General features: G+C 35.8%; 1 non-coding gene across 1 annotated transcript; it reads right to left on the bottom strand.

Moving 5' to 3' along the window:
- Positions 1-11,969: 11,969 nt before the first annotated feature.
- Positions 11,970-12,076, bottom strand: LOC120250749. The gene has a single exon (XR_005533088.1). It is a non-coding gene; the product is annotated as a small nucleolar RNA R71 (small nucleolar RNA).
- Positions 12,077-16,637: the final 4,561 nt, after the last annotated feature.

The raw sequence follows: 16,637 nt of genomic DNA, 5'->3' as shown, positions 1-16,637 counted from the left end.
AAGGTCCACTAGAGATGATTTCTTTGGGAAACCCTTTTTCTTGTAATTATAATTTTTAAATATTAATAAAAATCATTATTAGTATTGTTCTCCTATGGATGAAAACCTTGAGTTTGAACCATCCTTTCTGAGAGTAGTTGATTGCCCTATTTCCCTCCCAACTCAAAGGTTGAGGGTTCAAATCCTACATGTGGCTTGTGAATTAAATTGTAAAAGATTTTTCTAAGGATCATAAAGATAGATAAATCACAACAAAAATTTCACAGATTTACAACATCACAATCCGTTGCAAACTAGAATTTGCGACAAATTTGCAATGGATTACGGAAGTCACTATTTCTCTCGTCGCAAATATTTATCCATTGCAAAATTTACAACAGATTTACAATAGATGGGCAACAAGTCCGTTGCAAATCAGTTGCTAACTTGTAACGATTTTGCAACAGGTTTGTAAAGATCCATTACCAAATCCGTTGCACTATCAGTTGCAAATTTGCAATGAATTTGTAACGGAATTTTTAGATCTGTGACAAATTAGTTGCTCGTCCATTGAAAATTTGCATCATATTTGCAATAGAATTTTTCTAATTTGTTGCAAATTCAGAGAAAAATCCATTGTAAATCCGTTGCAAAGTTGCAACGAGTTTGCAACAACCATTATATTCCATATTCATTGCCAAGCCATCGCAAATTTGCAATGAATCAGATGCAAAGTCCATTTCAAATCCTTTACAAATCCCTTACAATTGTTTTCTTAGTAAAATTAATTTTCAAATATTTCAATATTTACCCTACTACATTAAATGTTGATATTTAAATTTTGTAACAAAAAAAGGCTGGATATTAAAATAAAAGTTCTACCATGTTTAACAAAATATAACATCCATAGTAATAACAATAGAAGTGTGTACAAATACAAACGACAAAGTAGATCTATAAGTTGAGGTCATCATCGTCATCATCATCATCATCATCATCATCATCATCATCATCATCATCATCATCATCATCATCATCATCATCATCATTATCATCATCATCATCATCATCATCATCATTATCATCATCATCATCATCATCCTCATCCTACTTTTCATCCTGCTCCTGATGCTGAGAACTCTAACCTGGTCCATCAAGTGGCAATCCAGATTGCATCATCATTCTCATAAGCCTCCACTCACGGCGCATCTGTCTGAACATGTTCTGGTTTTGTTGGATCATTGCTGATTTTGTTGCTCCAACTCAACTATCTTCTTCTTCATGCCATCCATCTCAGACATGATCTTTGGGGCAATATTAGTAGCTGCTAAAGATGGTGGGGGAGTTGATGTAGCACCATTACAAGTAAAACTACTTTTTGCTACGACTAGTACCCGTAGCAAAAGGTTTTTTGCTATGGCATTTGGCCGTCGCATGTCATCTTATCTACTTCCATCGCAAAAGATAGTTTTTGCAACCAAATGTCACAAAAACTAGTTATTACGACAACAAAACGCCATTGCAAAATTTAAAATCTAGTCACAAAAGCATTAATAATGTGACAAATTAAGGTGACGAAATGTTTTTACAAAGGCAACTAGTCATCGAAATTAGTGTTATGTACGACGAAATATTGTTCATCGCAAAAGGTATTATTTGCGATGATATATGTTCCATCACAAAAGATAGCATTTACAACAAAGAGTAAGTCATCACAAAAGGTATTATTTGCAACAAAGAATTAGTCGTCGCAAAAGATTTTTATTTGTGACTAACTATTATTTGTCGGAAATGAATATTTTTTATGACTAGCTTTGTATCGTCGCAAATAAGTGTTATTTGCGACCAATCAGTATTGGTCGCAAACAAATATTTTTGTGTGTCCATTCAAATAAATCTTTTTGTGACCAAGTCATGGCAAATGCTATATGGAAAAATGGGTAGCAAACACCTCATTAATTAGAATCATATATTACAATATAATTTAAATTATATAACAACAAGTTCACACACAACAAACTCATTTATCACAACATTTACTCAATTTAATATATGAACCTAATAATAGGTTAACATCGATTCATGTCTACCAAAATTAAGTATTATAAACTTGTACAAAACAATGACACAATAAAAGTTTAAAACATGAAACTACATAAGTGTACGAAATTAAGTGTTATAGACTTTTACAAAACATTAACTCAATAAAATTTTGAAAAATGAAATTCAATAATAGTTGGAAACATTCAAAATATTTAAATCTTCAATCATCATCATCATCATCGTCATCTTCATCACTATCTTTATTTCGTTATCATCATCATCATTTTCGGAATCTTCCTCCAAGCTATTTTCATTGCCATCTTTTTCATTAGCATTGCCATGAGGGACATCTCTTATATTTTTTTTTTTGAGAATTAGCTATCACATCCCTAAGATTATTATCACCTTCCTACACATAAACATAATACATGAAAACAATTAACAAATCAATATTATACTATTAAAAGGAAAAATTTGCATTAAAGCATACAAATAAATAATGGGAGATAATAAATTAAAATAACATATACACATACTTTACATTAGCAACAATCTAAAAATCATATAAACAGAATAATTAAAAACATTAAACAATATTATTATACCTGTGTAGCTAATTGTATATTAGATAATCCTAAACTTTGCAACATCGCTTGAACCATAACGTGTACTTGTTGTTGCAATTTATCAATTGTAGACTCCATTTGCTTGAAACAGTCCTCCCATTCTTTTTCCTTCATCTTTTGAATTTCTTTGCATCTTTTGCTACATGTTTGAGAGGAACTACTACCATACACATCTTTTCCTTGAATAGTCATACCTAATCCAAGAACACGACCATGGCTAAGTTCTCCTATAACATCGCGATATATTCCCCATTCATTTACCATTGAATCCTCAGATGTTGCAGTTGACCTAATATTATCCATTTGATCGTGACATTGAAAAAAATAATTATAAATACTCATTACAATAGTAAGACTTAAATGATAAAAAATAACATTTATACCCATAGATCTTTTGCTTTCTCAGTAACCCAACTTTCTCCATTCTTTTTGGTGTGGATTTTTTTAAAGCAATCAATTGGGCCTAACTCTGAACTTGTCTCTTTAACCAAAGGTAATTAAAAAATATGATTAATTTGAAAGGCATAAAATATGTATCCATTAGAAAATATTAAATAGTTAACACAAATATTAGTTACCATGTCACTCCTATGCTTGACCATCAAAACTTTGGTAGTAGTATGAATGATTTGAGATTATGATCGATTAAGTTCATTCTTATCACTTTTGTGCTGCATACGTACCAAAAATATTAGAATTTTCACTTGCTCTTAATAGAATTAAAAACCTAAAATGATATATATATATATATATTAAACCTGCCAATTATCTCCCATCCATTTGTCTACCATTTCTTTCCACACATTAGAAGGAATGAAAGAAGGTGGGTGTTTGTAACGATCATCTTGGGTTTCATGCTTCTTAAAAATTGGTTTCCTTATACATAACATCCAGTCAGAATATCGGCACTTTACTGAATTCTCAAATGCTTTCTTCACTTCTTCTTCTTCTGGTTGATTATGTGAGAACTCCACGGCCAAATATCGAGCAAAAAAGAGTATCTAGCTCTGGTCTCGGATATTCAGAATAAGATGTCCATGGACCATTAATTTTTTGATAGAAGAGAACATGTATTTCACTAATGGCTTTGGGTGTTATAATCCTGTATATTAATGGAAAAATAATACCATACATTAAGATGTCTAAATGATAGAAGTTACAAAACCATAACAAGATATTTTGCAAATCCTACAAAATAATTTAGGCCCTAAAAACATTAAATCAGCAATTTATTTATGAGTAGCTATAGGATGGTATATTTTACCTGTTGTCATATATCTCAACTTCAATTCCTTCTCCTGATTTGACACCTTTAGCCTTTCCTCTCACATTAACTTTTTCAATAAAGTCATCCATGAATTTAAAAATATTTAGTTTTCAATAGAGAAACTATATAAATTAAAGTATTATTTCATTACCTTTTCTATGTCTTTTTATTTAGAGGTGCAAACCGGAACCTAACTCTTCCTTCTCTAGTTCTTACCACAAGTCATAATCAAGCGACCGTCCTCTCCATGTTCCTACCTTGTCAGTTCTCTTATCTTCTGCCTTGATTTAAGTAACAACTAAATACACACCTAGGCAAGATGTGCTAGGCCTGGGCCTTAGTGGCTTGTGCCTCAAACTGACACTGCCTATAAATACACACCTGGTAGTTAAATAATTTCCAAATAAAAAAATTTGACTTGAGGAGCCACCTTCAATCTCAATCTTAATTTGCAGGTTATGAAAGAATTGAGATTACCTTTGCTCATGACAAGCTAGTGAGTTATACAAATAAAGTTCATCACAACCATTTGCTTATTGAGTCACTTAATTTGTAGGCACACTTATTAGCTAGCTCCTTCACTACAATAGTCAAGCAGCAAAAACTGCAACAATCATTGTTGAATCTATCATTTAAAAGCACATTAAAAAAAAATCCGTTATAGAGTTAAGGTAATCATTGGACCGAAGTAATCTTTCACCAAAAATATATATACTAAGATTAAAAAAAGAAAAAAAGTCAGGAATTTGAGAACCATGATCAACAGGGGAAGTGGTTGTTGAGCACATTAATTGGTTAAAAATTTAGCACTAAGTATTACATTTAGGACAACAGCTTTGCAAACTGGCATTATGAAATAAATTTTTTAATTTAAAATTCTTATATTCACCACGATTTCCTGTGTTCCTTGGTAGCAATATCTCATGAAGAAAATATATGCACATGTATAGTTTCTATCATCTGTGATCAATTCTAGTTTATATTTGCACTCATGATTCAGGAATAGTGTTCTCTCACAATGTCTACAATTCTCTAAGAAGTTCTATAGCCTTGGCATCAACAAGGCATTTGCTTGATCTTTTATTAACCTCATTGTTTATCTTAAAATTAGGTAAATGATATATGATCTTTCGATCTCAATCTGGAGGCTTGTCTTATTAGCGTTTCTTGCATTGCAGTCTTTGCCATCAAATAAGACAAGATTTTTCTAGATAGTTTGTTGTGTAGGCATGATTTATAGAAACATTAGTAATTACATATGATAATAACATATGAAAGGATATGGCTAAGCGCATTGTATGAATTGTTGCTTAAGTATGATTGCATCTTCTCATTTGAGTGTATTAATGAGCATTGTAAATCAGTTATGATTCATTATCTCTTCTAAACAATATTATTAGAGAATGAAGTGGTGGACCTGGATTTGGTGCAGAAGCCTGTCTTACCCATCCATATGTGTCAACCTTATCTCTAGACTCTAATCCCTAAATGTAATCTTAAACTTGTTTCACATCATGAAACAAGTTTAAGATGGTGGTACATTAACAATTAAACTAACAAGACACATAACAACTGAACTAATCACCCAACATACAATGAGAAAGACCAAAACACCAGCCAATATGGTGAGAAAAAGGCTCAAAGGGCTCCATTTCTTAAAAAAATTTTACATACAAGTAGTTCCATGTGACAAGAAGATGCATGAATAGAATCTAAATTTTTTGAAGGGGACCATGGACTTTTTTTTGCATTCTTTGCAATTTATTTCAGGTTGAAGACTTTATTTGGATGTCTCAAAAAGATACCCCATATTTTATTAAGTGGACTAAAAAAATATAGAGTAGGATTAAAGCAAGACTTAATGGGTTCCTATAAAAATCATAAAGTTGCCAAAGTGACTTGAAGGAAATTGCCTTGAAGACCAGAGTAATAGCAAGTTTGCTTAGGAAGACTTTATAATGGACTTGAATGACTTGAGATTTACCATCAAGAACCTAACTTTCCCTTGACTCAAAAAGTACATCAATTCAATAAACAAAGAACAGTGAGTCTCCACAAATGGCCTAGCGTTATCAAGACCTACGGAAAGATTGGATATCCCTAATTTAATGAGGGTTGAAGTCATGGCCAAGAAATGCTAAGCCAAAATATTGCCAATGTCGAAGTGCAACCTTCTCGCTCTCTGGTTTTCTAGTTATTTGTCAGTAAAACTTCATAAAATGGTTCATTAACTCATGAGAACAACATCTATGCAAAGACTAGGACTTGATAATCACTAAAGAATGAAAAACACACACAAAGCCCCAAATTAATATGATTATACTGATGAGCAAACACCTTCAAGGCATTCAGAACATGCAACTCTAACCCATCAATCATTTCCAATTTCACTTCACATATAAGACAATGGAGCAAAGAGCACAGCAACAAGCTACTCACTAGAGAAGATGAAGTGATCAAGACTATGATTAGGGAAGTATTGAGGCAAATGTATCATTCATTTCAACAATTATCTTTTAAAACTAGTGATTTTCAAAATTTAAACTAAAAAAAAAGGGAAATACTCTCAAATTCGTTGAGGCTTTCAAGCTTACGAATAACTAAACAATTAGCACCTTCAAGAGCAGCAACAATGCTGAAAGACCAGCACCAACAGCGAGGAAGTATTGTGGCTGATGAACCTCAAAATAAAAATAGAAATCGAAAAACACAAAATCTGATCCAAGGTTCTCTTCTCCGAAAAATAGAGAATTCAGAAAGCCTACTTGGAGCTTCGGATAACAAGGCCTAGACCGATCGAGAGAGATTGAGATTGAGATGGAAATCTATGCCCTAGAGAAGCGAGATGTGGTGGTGATTAGAGAAGACGAGATGCGGTGTGAGCTGCGGTGATTGCGAGAAGGCTTAAGGGGATGCGGTGGTGACCATTAGGGTTGAGGTTGAAATGGACCGTTGTGAGAAGATGATAATGACGGTGATTTTTAGGGACCATTAAGTATATTATAGATTATATATAATGAATATATTATTAGAGAGGATCATGATAATGGACAGTTGTGGGGATAGGTGGTCATTAAGTATATTATGTATTAAATATAATAACTATTTTATGTTGCTTCAAAGTTGACCATTAACTGTCAATTAATGGGCTAAATTTTATTTTGTTACTAAAACTAATCATATGAAATTATTTTTTATTCTTATTATTTCAAAATATTATTAAATAAATAAATAATAAATAATAAAAATATTATTTTTTAGGATGTTTAAATAATTTTTATTCTACAAGATATGCTCTTTTAATTATATAACTCAATGTATCATTGCAAATATAACTAAAGGTCATTTTAATAATTATAATCAAGTTTTTAAAGCTGGTCACTCCCATATATTTTTTCATGATAACTGCTTAATTTAAATTTTTTATAAATTACATAAAATAGTATAATATTTTTAATATACTATAAAAAATATTTATTCTTACCATTGTAAATCTTGTGAAATTATTTTTTATTTATTTGAGGACCAACCTAGTATAAAATAAATAAATAAATAAATAATGTGTAGAATTATTATTTGAGGACCAACCTAATATAAAATTAATAGAATTATTATTTTTTGTTATTTGAAAATATATTTATAATTTTAAATTTCTAGACTACATTTAAAGACACACTATGTGTTTCATATTTGGATATAGTATGATACTTTTGTTATGATTTTAATGCTTATTGAAGTAAAATATCTAATTGGAGATTTATTTTTAAAGCAATCATTTTTTTAAAAAATTAATGTTTATTAACATATTTAAATTATAAAAAAAAATAAAAATTCAATTTTCACTATTTATTAATTAATCATATTTTTAAAATATGACAATTTATAATATTTATTAATAAAAATCAAATCATTTTCACTTATATATCCTTAAGGGGAAAATAATTTACCCAAAAAGTAATTAATTTATATTTTTAAAAAATCCGAGAGTAGACTTTTAAACACGAATTATTCACAACAAAATGCAATTTGGCATAAAAAAACCAATAATTTTTCACAACATAAAAGTTTATATTAAGAGTATATATTGGTTATAAAAGTTTACAATATTGCGACGAGTATTTTTGTTAGTAGCAAATAGTTATAGTTTTTGCGACGTTATTTGTGTTGGTAGCAAAAGCAAATAGTTTTTGCGACGACTACATTTAGTTGTCATAAAAGTACATAGTTTTTGCAACTGGTGTATATGTTGGTCACAGAAGCTTGCGACGATGACATTTACTTGTCGCAAAGCCCATAGTTTTAGCAATGAGTATATATGTTAGTAACAAAAGCTTATAGTTTTTGCGACAAAGGCATTTGGTTGTCGCAAAAGCCGATAGTTTTAGCAATGAGTGCATATGTTGGTTACAAAAGCTTATAGTTTTTGCAACGACGACATTTGGTCGTCGTAAAAGCCCATAGTTTTAGTAACGAGTACATAGGTTAGCCACAAAAACTTTTAGTTTTTGTGATGATGGCATTTGGTTGTCGCAAAAACCCATAGTTTTAGCAACGAATGTATATGTTGGTTACAAAACCTTATAGTGTTTGGAACAACAACATTTGGTTGTTGAATTTTTTTTTTGTTTTTTGTAACAGATTTTTTTTTTTTTTGGTCTCAAAAATCTTGTTTTGTGACGCAATTTTAAGCCGTTGCAAAAACATTTGTCACAAAAACATGTTTTCCTTGTAGTGCCACTACAAAATGGCTCTAGATACACACTAGATGTCTGTAATCCAAGACCATAAACTCTCCTTTTCTTTTCTCCACCAGAAGCCTCCAAGTATATAGCATCCATATTAGGTGGGGAAGGCTGTGAACCATCTAATAATGGCTATAAAGCAGTCTCAACCATCTTTTGTATCGTGCCCTACAATTAAATTATAATGCTAGTTAGAATATGTATAATATAACATATAAGTAAATCAAATAATATCAAATAAAGATAGAAAATTACATAAACTGCTTGTGCTCGTGAATCAACACCTTTTCCTTCTTTACTAATATAAGTCTTGCAGAAGATCAAATGCAGTAGGTGGCTTCTGAAGTGACTTACTCTAAAAAAATAATAATACAAAAACATTAAATAAATTAATTTATAGTGAAATTAAACTTTATATATCTACATAAAACATTCAATCATTATATATGGAACTCATGCAAAAAGTTGATTACTACATTTAATAACAAACTTAAATCAATATTCAATGAAGAAAAAAAGTAAATGAATGGTGAATAGATTAATTCAATGACAAAGCTTATTATTTAGATCAAGAAACCAAATCTAATACTTGTTACAATTTCATCTACAAGCCTAGTAAAAAAAATCACAATACATAACTATTGATGTACAACATTAGAGAATTATTGTCAAATGTAATTGCTTGTGATGAGCTTATAAACTAATACTTCAACTTAGCATGAGTGATGTTGTCAATATATGTTTTCAATTAAACAAAAAGATAACAATATATATATATATATATATATATATATATATATATATATATATATATATATATATATATATATATAAATGTAATGTCTCACTTTCTTTTCTTAACAAACAAGTTGAAAGAATATGGCATAGACCATGTTTCTTTGCAATTTCTTTTTCACATATAGTTTTTAGCTAAATTTCTTTGAGTTTTCAATTTAATGTGTATTACATTAAGAAGATACTTACTTAAAAGATTAGATTATACATGTGCTTATGCATTTCATGAAACCATAGGCATTAATCAATTCAAAGAAGATTAAATAAATTTAATATGTATTCTAAATTGGTCACATGTTTAAGAAATTATTTGGAGACTTATACATACGTACTCATTCCTTATGCATTTATACAATAATATGCATTAATTGATAGTGAAGACTAAATAACTTTAATATGTTTATCAAATCTAATAGTATACTTGACAAGTAATTTGAAGCGATATCTTAACAAGAATAAATATTAATTCAAAGTGAAGTAAATGAAATAAAATCAACATATTTACCAAATATATGCCATGCTTAACAAATGATTTGGAGCTTCCTAGATGCCATCTCATTGCTTATTATGCATTTCCACAGAAGAATCGATATTAATTCAAAGTGAAGAAGATTAAAAGAAAAGTTCAATATATCAATCAAAACTACAACATGCTATACAAATGATATAGAGCCTCCTACATGACGGCTCATTTTCTTATTCATTTTCGCACAAAAATATGCACTAATTAATAGTGAAGACTAAATAAATTTAAAATGTTTAGCAAATCTAATAGCACACTTAACAACTTATTTAGAGCGATATCTTAACAAGAATAAATATTAATTCAAAGTGAAGAAGATTAAATAAATTTAATATGTTTACCAAATCTACAGCATGCTCAACAAACGATTTGGAACCTCCTAAATGACTGCTCATTCCTTTCTCTTCACCTCATGTCTTGATGCTCTGATTGTTAGAGGACTGCCTAGACTTATGCTTGAATTCATCTTTATTCCAGTATTCAAGCCATTTATTCCAAACTTCATCCTCAACCGAAGCAGGCTTCTTACTAGTCTCTTCATAATACTTGCTCCCCCTAATTATATTTATTATTACATACTAATTATTATAAATTTATAATTCTAATTTTCATTCTTTTAATTTCAAAATATTTAAATAGTTTTAATGATAATAATCAAGATTTCATGAGCATTGTTGATAAGTGCTTGTGCGATAAGAATACGAAGTGTTCTTTCCTTGTGTTAAGCATTACTTTTCTCGGATTTTAACGCTAATATGGGTGTATTTATGTTACTTTTATGCAGGTAGGGTTGTGAGGTCGATTATGAGAGAAAAAAGCAAATGTGGGTCGTAATGTACTAATTTGGAGGAAATCTTGCTAAGGTTCAAACGCGAAGACATAGGTCGGGTTCCAGATGCAGGAATGTGTGCCAACCTCCTCGTACTCAAGTTAGCACAACTATTTGGAGGGGTACAAGGGCAGTCAAATTCAAGCATTCCGACTTGTGCATATAGAATAAGATCTCCACCAACATGTTCTTTACTAAAGAAGCAAGGCGATCCACGATGTAAATGTGTGCCCGTTTGCGTTACCTCGATGAAAGTATGGATTCGGGAGTATTTCAGGCCAGTACTGTAGGAGGGTATTGTAGAAAACACTGTAGCAAAAATACTGCAGTAGCACTATTTACAACCGGCCGAGAAAACAAGAAAACAGAGAATCCACATGGGCGTGTGGAAATTCCACACGCCCGTGTGAAAAATCCACAAGGGCTCCCACAAGGGCGTGTGGATTCCCGATTCCAGCCCTTTAAAAGCCGATTTCAGCCCCGATTTCAGCATTCTTTTCTCCATCTTTTCCCCAACTTGAGAGAGGGCGGTAGCTAGGGTTTTGAGAGGTATTGGCTAGGGCTTTGGAGAGGTTTTATTTCATATCTTCTTTTCTATCATTGTTCTGATTTTGTTTTCTTTCTTTTGGTGCAGCTCCAGGTTATGACCCGAGGGAACCCTTCGGTATTGATTGAAGGAGATTCGGAGCTCGAACGTACACTTAGAAGAAAAAAGAAAGAACCTGTGCAAGAACAGTCTAATCTAGCTGTATTGGAAGTAGAAGAATCTGAAAACATGGCAGAACATAATGAGAAGCAGCGGATATTATCCGATTATGCCATACCTTCAGTATTGGGGACACAATCGAGCATTGTGCAACCCCCAATTACAGCTCAGAACTTCGAGCTGAAGTCGACATTCATCCACATGTTGCAGCAATCCGCACAGTTTAATGGTTTGGCCAATGAGGATCCGAACAGTCATATAGAGAACTTTCTCGAGGTGTGCGACATGCTTAAGATAAACGAGGTAATGGATGATGCCATAAAGTTGAGAGCCTTCCCATTTTCCTTGAAAGGGAGAGTGAAGCAGTGGCTACACTCATTACCTAGAGCATCAATTACCATATGGGAGGAGATGGTAAAAGTTTTTCTTGCCCGTTATTTCCCTCTCGAAAAATCTGCAAAGCTTAGGAATGAGATCTCATCCTTTGTACAATTGGAATTGGAGTCTCTATTTGAGACGTAAGAACGATTAAAGGAGCTCCTGAGAAAGTGCCCGCAACATGGATTTCCGAAGTGGATAATTGTTCAGACCTTTTATAACGGTTTAAATCTGAGTACAAGGCAACTCTTGGATGCGGCAGCAGGAGGTGCCTTAGGTAGTAAGACCCCCGGTGAGGCCTGTGAACTAATTGAAGAAATGGGGTTAAACAACTACCAATGGAATGCTAGGGAGAAGAAAAAGGTAGCCGGACTCCATGAGATAGATGGAGTATCCTTATTGGCGGCTCAAGTGGAATCACTGAGTAAGAAGTTAGATCTCCTAACATCGAATAGAGTGACGGCAGTGACTACTTGCACCGGGTGTGGTGGAGGACATGCTCCCTCCGATTGCCTGAACTCTATTGGTGATGCATCTTCGGTTGAGAATGTTGATTTTCTAGGTAATGCTATGAGGAATAAAGGAAACCCATACAGCAACACGTACAATCCGGGTTGGAAGAGTCATCTCAATTTCTCATGGAGCAACCAAGGTCCAAAAAAGGCCATGGGGCCACAGGGTTTCCAACAACAACAACAAGCCCCAAACATGAAAAACAGAGTTTCAGGTTTGGAGACCTGAATGAACGATTTGGAGAAGGCCTTAACTAGGTTTGTGCAATCATCTGATACAAGGTTCCAATCAGTTGAGGCTACACTTCGCAACCACACCGCCTCTTTGCATAATCTTGAAAATCAAGTAGGGCAGATTGCGAAGTCCTTATTAGAAAGGCCACGAGGAAGCTTGTTGAGTAACACCGATACCAACCCTAGAGAGCATGTGAAGGCGATCACTTTGAGAAGTGGTTGTGAGGTTAAGGGTAAGCTTCCGAGTAAGAAGCCCAATGAACACGCACCCAAGGTTATAGAGGTTGAGAAAGGAGCAAGCAAAGAGAAGGAGGCGGCACTCCCACCTTTCAAGCCAAGAATCTCTTATCCCTCTAGATTGAAGAATGACCAAGGGAATGAACAGTCCAAGAAGTTCCTTAGTTTGTTCAAACAACACCACATCAATATTCCTTTTTTTAAGGTATTGGCTCAAATGCCTAAGTATGCAAAATTCTTGAAAGATTTGTTGACCAACAAGAGGAAGTTGGAGGATAGTGCTTCAGTGATCTTAGATGCTTCTTGCTCGGCGGTGTTGCAAAAGAATATGCCGAATAAGAAGAAAGACCTGGGAAGCTTCATCATTCAGTGTAACATTGGCAATTTGGGTGAATAAATGACATTGGCGGACTCAGGGGACAATATCAACGTCATGCCATACACCTTCTTTCAGAAGCTAGGCTTGGGAGACCTTAGGCCCACTCGGATGACTTTGCAATTGGCGGATCGAACAGTGAGACATCTGAGGGGTATCATTGAAGACGTGCTTGTCAAGGTGGACAAGTACATATTTTCTGTAGACTTTGTGGTGTTAGACGTCGATGAGGATATGGATGTACCCTTGATACTTGGGAAGCCGTTCTTGCGGACTTCCAAAGCATTGATTGACATGGACGGCGGAGAGTTAACATTGAGAATTGGAGATGACAAGCTCACATGCCGCCTTTCTGAAGCCATGTGGCATTCTCTTGATTTCGATGATACTTTGTATTTTCTAGACATTACTGATGAGATTGTTGATGAATATATGTAGGAAATGTTCAATCCAGACCCGTACGAGGGTTTGTTTGACCAAGAGGTGGACAATGAAGAAATCATGGTGCTTGGTTCGACGGAAGAAGTACCATCTACCCAGGGGATCATGAAGAAGGTTCTCCGGAAGATGAAGAGGGCTAGTAGACGCCACCGGAAACGCTCCAAGGCTGTTGGAGATGTGCGCGAACCGAACAAATTGGATGAATCATTGCTGGGTGGTCCCAAGCCTGATAATTCCCCCTCTACCTTGAAGAGACTTTGCTCATCATGTTTCCAAGCCATTGGTAATAGGGAATCCTTCATCTATGAGCCCTCGTGAGGTAAGATAAGGTACGTCAAGCTAAGTGACGTTAAACAAGCGCTTCTTGGGAGGCAACCCAAGTGTTTATTGTTTTCTTAATTTGGTAGTTTAGTGTTTGCTTGATTAAATTGTTGAGTGTCTTGATTTGTAGATGCTTTTGCTGTGATTTTCTTGTGGACTTGTAATTTCACCGTGTGTTTTCATGTGAATTTGACGAAGTTTTGATCGTTTAAGCTATCTATCATGTTTCTCACTGGTATAGTTGCATATTAGAGCAGGCACTGAGTGTGTAAACATGTTCAAAAATTTTTTACAGAGCGTGCAGAGTTTTCTAAGGCATCCAGAGAAATTACACGGGCGTGTGGAATTAACGCAAGCCCGTAGTTTTGTATTGCGAGCTCATCCAGAGAAGGCAGAGGGGCATGGACCACCCCTGTGAACGACCTTGTGATTCTCGCACGCCCGTGTGGAAATTTTGCACGGGCGTGGACATTCACAAGCCCAACTCACAGTGGCAGCCGCATGCCCCTGTGTCTTCTCGGGATGGAGAGAACTCGTCTGTAGAGATCCGCACGGGCGTGTAGAAATTACCCACGCCTGTGGGCGAACATGTGAAATACACACGGGCGCGGGTAATTTTTACACGCCCGTGCGGATCTCTACAGACGAGTTCTCTCCATCCTTAGAAGACATAGGGGCGTGCGGCTAACCCTGTGAGTTGGGCTTGTGAATGCCCACGCCCGTGCAAAATTTCTACACGGGCGTGTGAAACACTTAGCGATTCTTCTTGGGTGGACAGAGAAGCCATAGGGGCGTGCAACAACCCTTGTAGGTCGGGTGCACGGGCGTGGGTATTTCCCACACGCCCATGTATTTGTGTTCAGAGGCAGTGAGTGTTTTCCCGAGAGTGCACAGCGGTGTGCACCTTCCCCTGTGAAGCTTTCCTGTGGAGGCGCACGGGCGTAGGTAATTTCCGCACGCCCGTGCGGTTGTACAGAACGCCAAGAGACCCGAGTCCTTTTAAAGGATCATCGTTTCTTCTCATTCCCACACTCCCACTTCTTCTTGACTTCGCACTGTCGTATTTGGAGGGATTTTTGCGTGGTTTTCCGGCCGCTTCAAGGTTTTCCACTTCAACTCGTCGGTAAGCCGTATCTTTTGTTCTCTTCGCAAATTCTTGATTTTAATCGATGAAACTGGTGAATAATGTTTCGTTTCTATAATTAGAATGAGTATGCATGTTTAGAACGAAGTTAAAAGCGATTTAACGGTGTATTTTTTTTATTTTTGAGGCGTGACCATGCCTTTTTCACGCCCCGTGGATTCACACAGGGCGTGTGGAAATTCCGCACGACCGTGTGGATTTCTGCAGCATTCCTTAATTAACTTGTTTAATCGATTTTTTTTTTTTAATTTTGCATATTATGGCACCCAGTCAAAGAAGCAAGCTGATAAGTGACCGCGAAAGTCGTCTCCTTAGTCCGAGAGCATGAGATTCACCATCCCCGAGCACCAGGCTCGGTTTGAGTGTCTGTCGAGACTTTGGTTCGGACAGACTCAATTCTTGGACACGAGTATACTGAGAAACTTGCAGTAGGGAGATGAGTTGGCAGATGAGGTCGAGGATCTCGTTTCTGTGGGTGGTTGGGGGCAGTTATTATCGATTAGAGAGCCAACCATCTGTGAGCTTACATTGGAGGTCTTGTCGTCATTTGAGTTCGACAGATCCTATGTGAGATTTGACAGCCTCGACGTCGTTCAGTTCAGAGCACTTGGACATCACTATAGTTTGAGTATCACTCAGTTCTCAGTTCGGCTCAGCTTGTACGAGGAGGCATTTACAGACACTAAGGAGTATTCTCAGTTGCTGACAGATTATCCTGGAGCCTTGACCCCGGAGAGAGCTTACAGAGTATTATGTGGTCAGGGCCAGTATAAGCCAGGGGTGTCCAATGCCACGTGTCTTTCCCGACATGCGTATCGATATCTACATGCCATCATGAGCAGGTCGGTGAATGACCGTGGTGATAGCACTGGCGTTCTGAGCCGACAGGAGCTTCTGTACTTGTATTCGATGATGCAGCGCATACCGAACCATCTAGGGCACATCGTCGCTGAGTACATTCGACATCAAGGCCAGTATGCCAGATTGGGAGCGATCTTCTTGGGTCCATACATTACGAGATTAGCTCTGGATATGGGTCTCTTGGGCGTGATTCGAGGGGCCGAGAAGACGAGTATACATGCGCCCCTAAGCCTGGAGACAATGAGATTGATGGGCATGGTTCGCAGGGTTCGGACGGGGGTTTATGCTCTGGTGCTACCGGTTCCGGAGATAGCCGAGGAGGAGGGTGATGATGCCGAGGCTTCCGAGCCTACCCCTGAGCCTCAGCCAGCACCGATGGAGACCGAGGCACCTCATATGGCAGAGGATCCACCCCCACTACACATGTTTTCACCATCTCGAGCCCATGATCGTTTTGAGAGGCTCGAGAGTACTGTAGGGGTGATACGGACAGAGGTCGCTGAGGCCCGAGCAGAGATTGCTGAGATTCGGGCTACGCAAGCCACACAACATACAGAGTTCATGGCACATTTCAACATGTTACAGCGGATTTTAGAGTGAGACTTCGCCTCGTCATTTGTCCT

Source organism: Dioscorea cayenensis, chromosome 19 (genome assembly GCF_009730915.1).
Source record: "Dioscorea cayenensis subsp. rotundata cultivar TDr96_F1 chromosome 19, TDr96_F1_v2_PseudoChromosome.rev07_lg8_w22 25.fasta, whole genome shotgun sequence".
In the NCBI taxonomy this organism is placed as follows: domain Eukaryota; kingdom Viridiplantae; phylum Streptophyta; class Magnoliopsida; order Dioscoreales; family Dioscoreaceae; genus Dioscorea; species Dioscorea cayenensis.
This window is presented reverse-complemented; position numbering and strand designations above follow the sequence as displayed.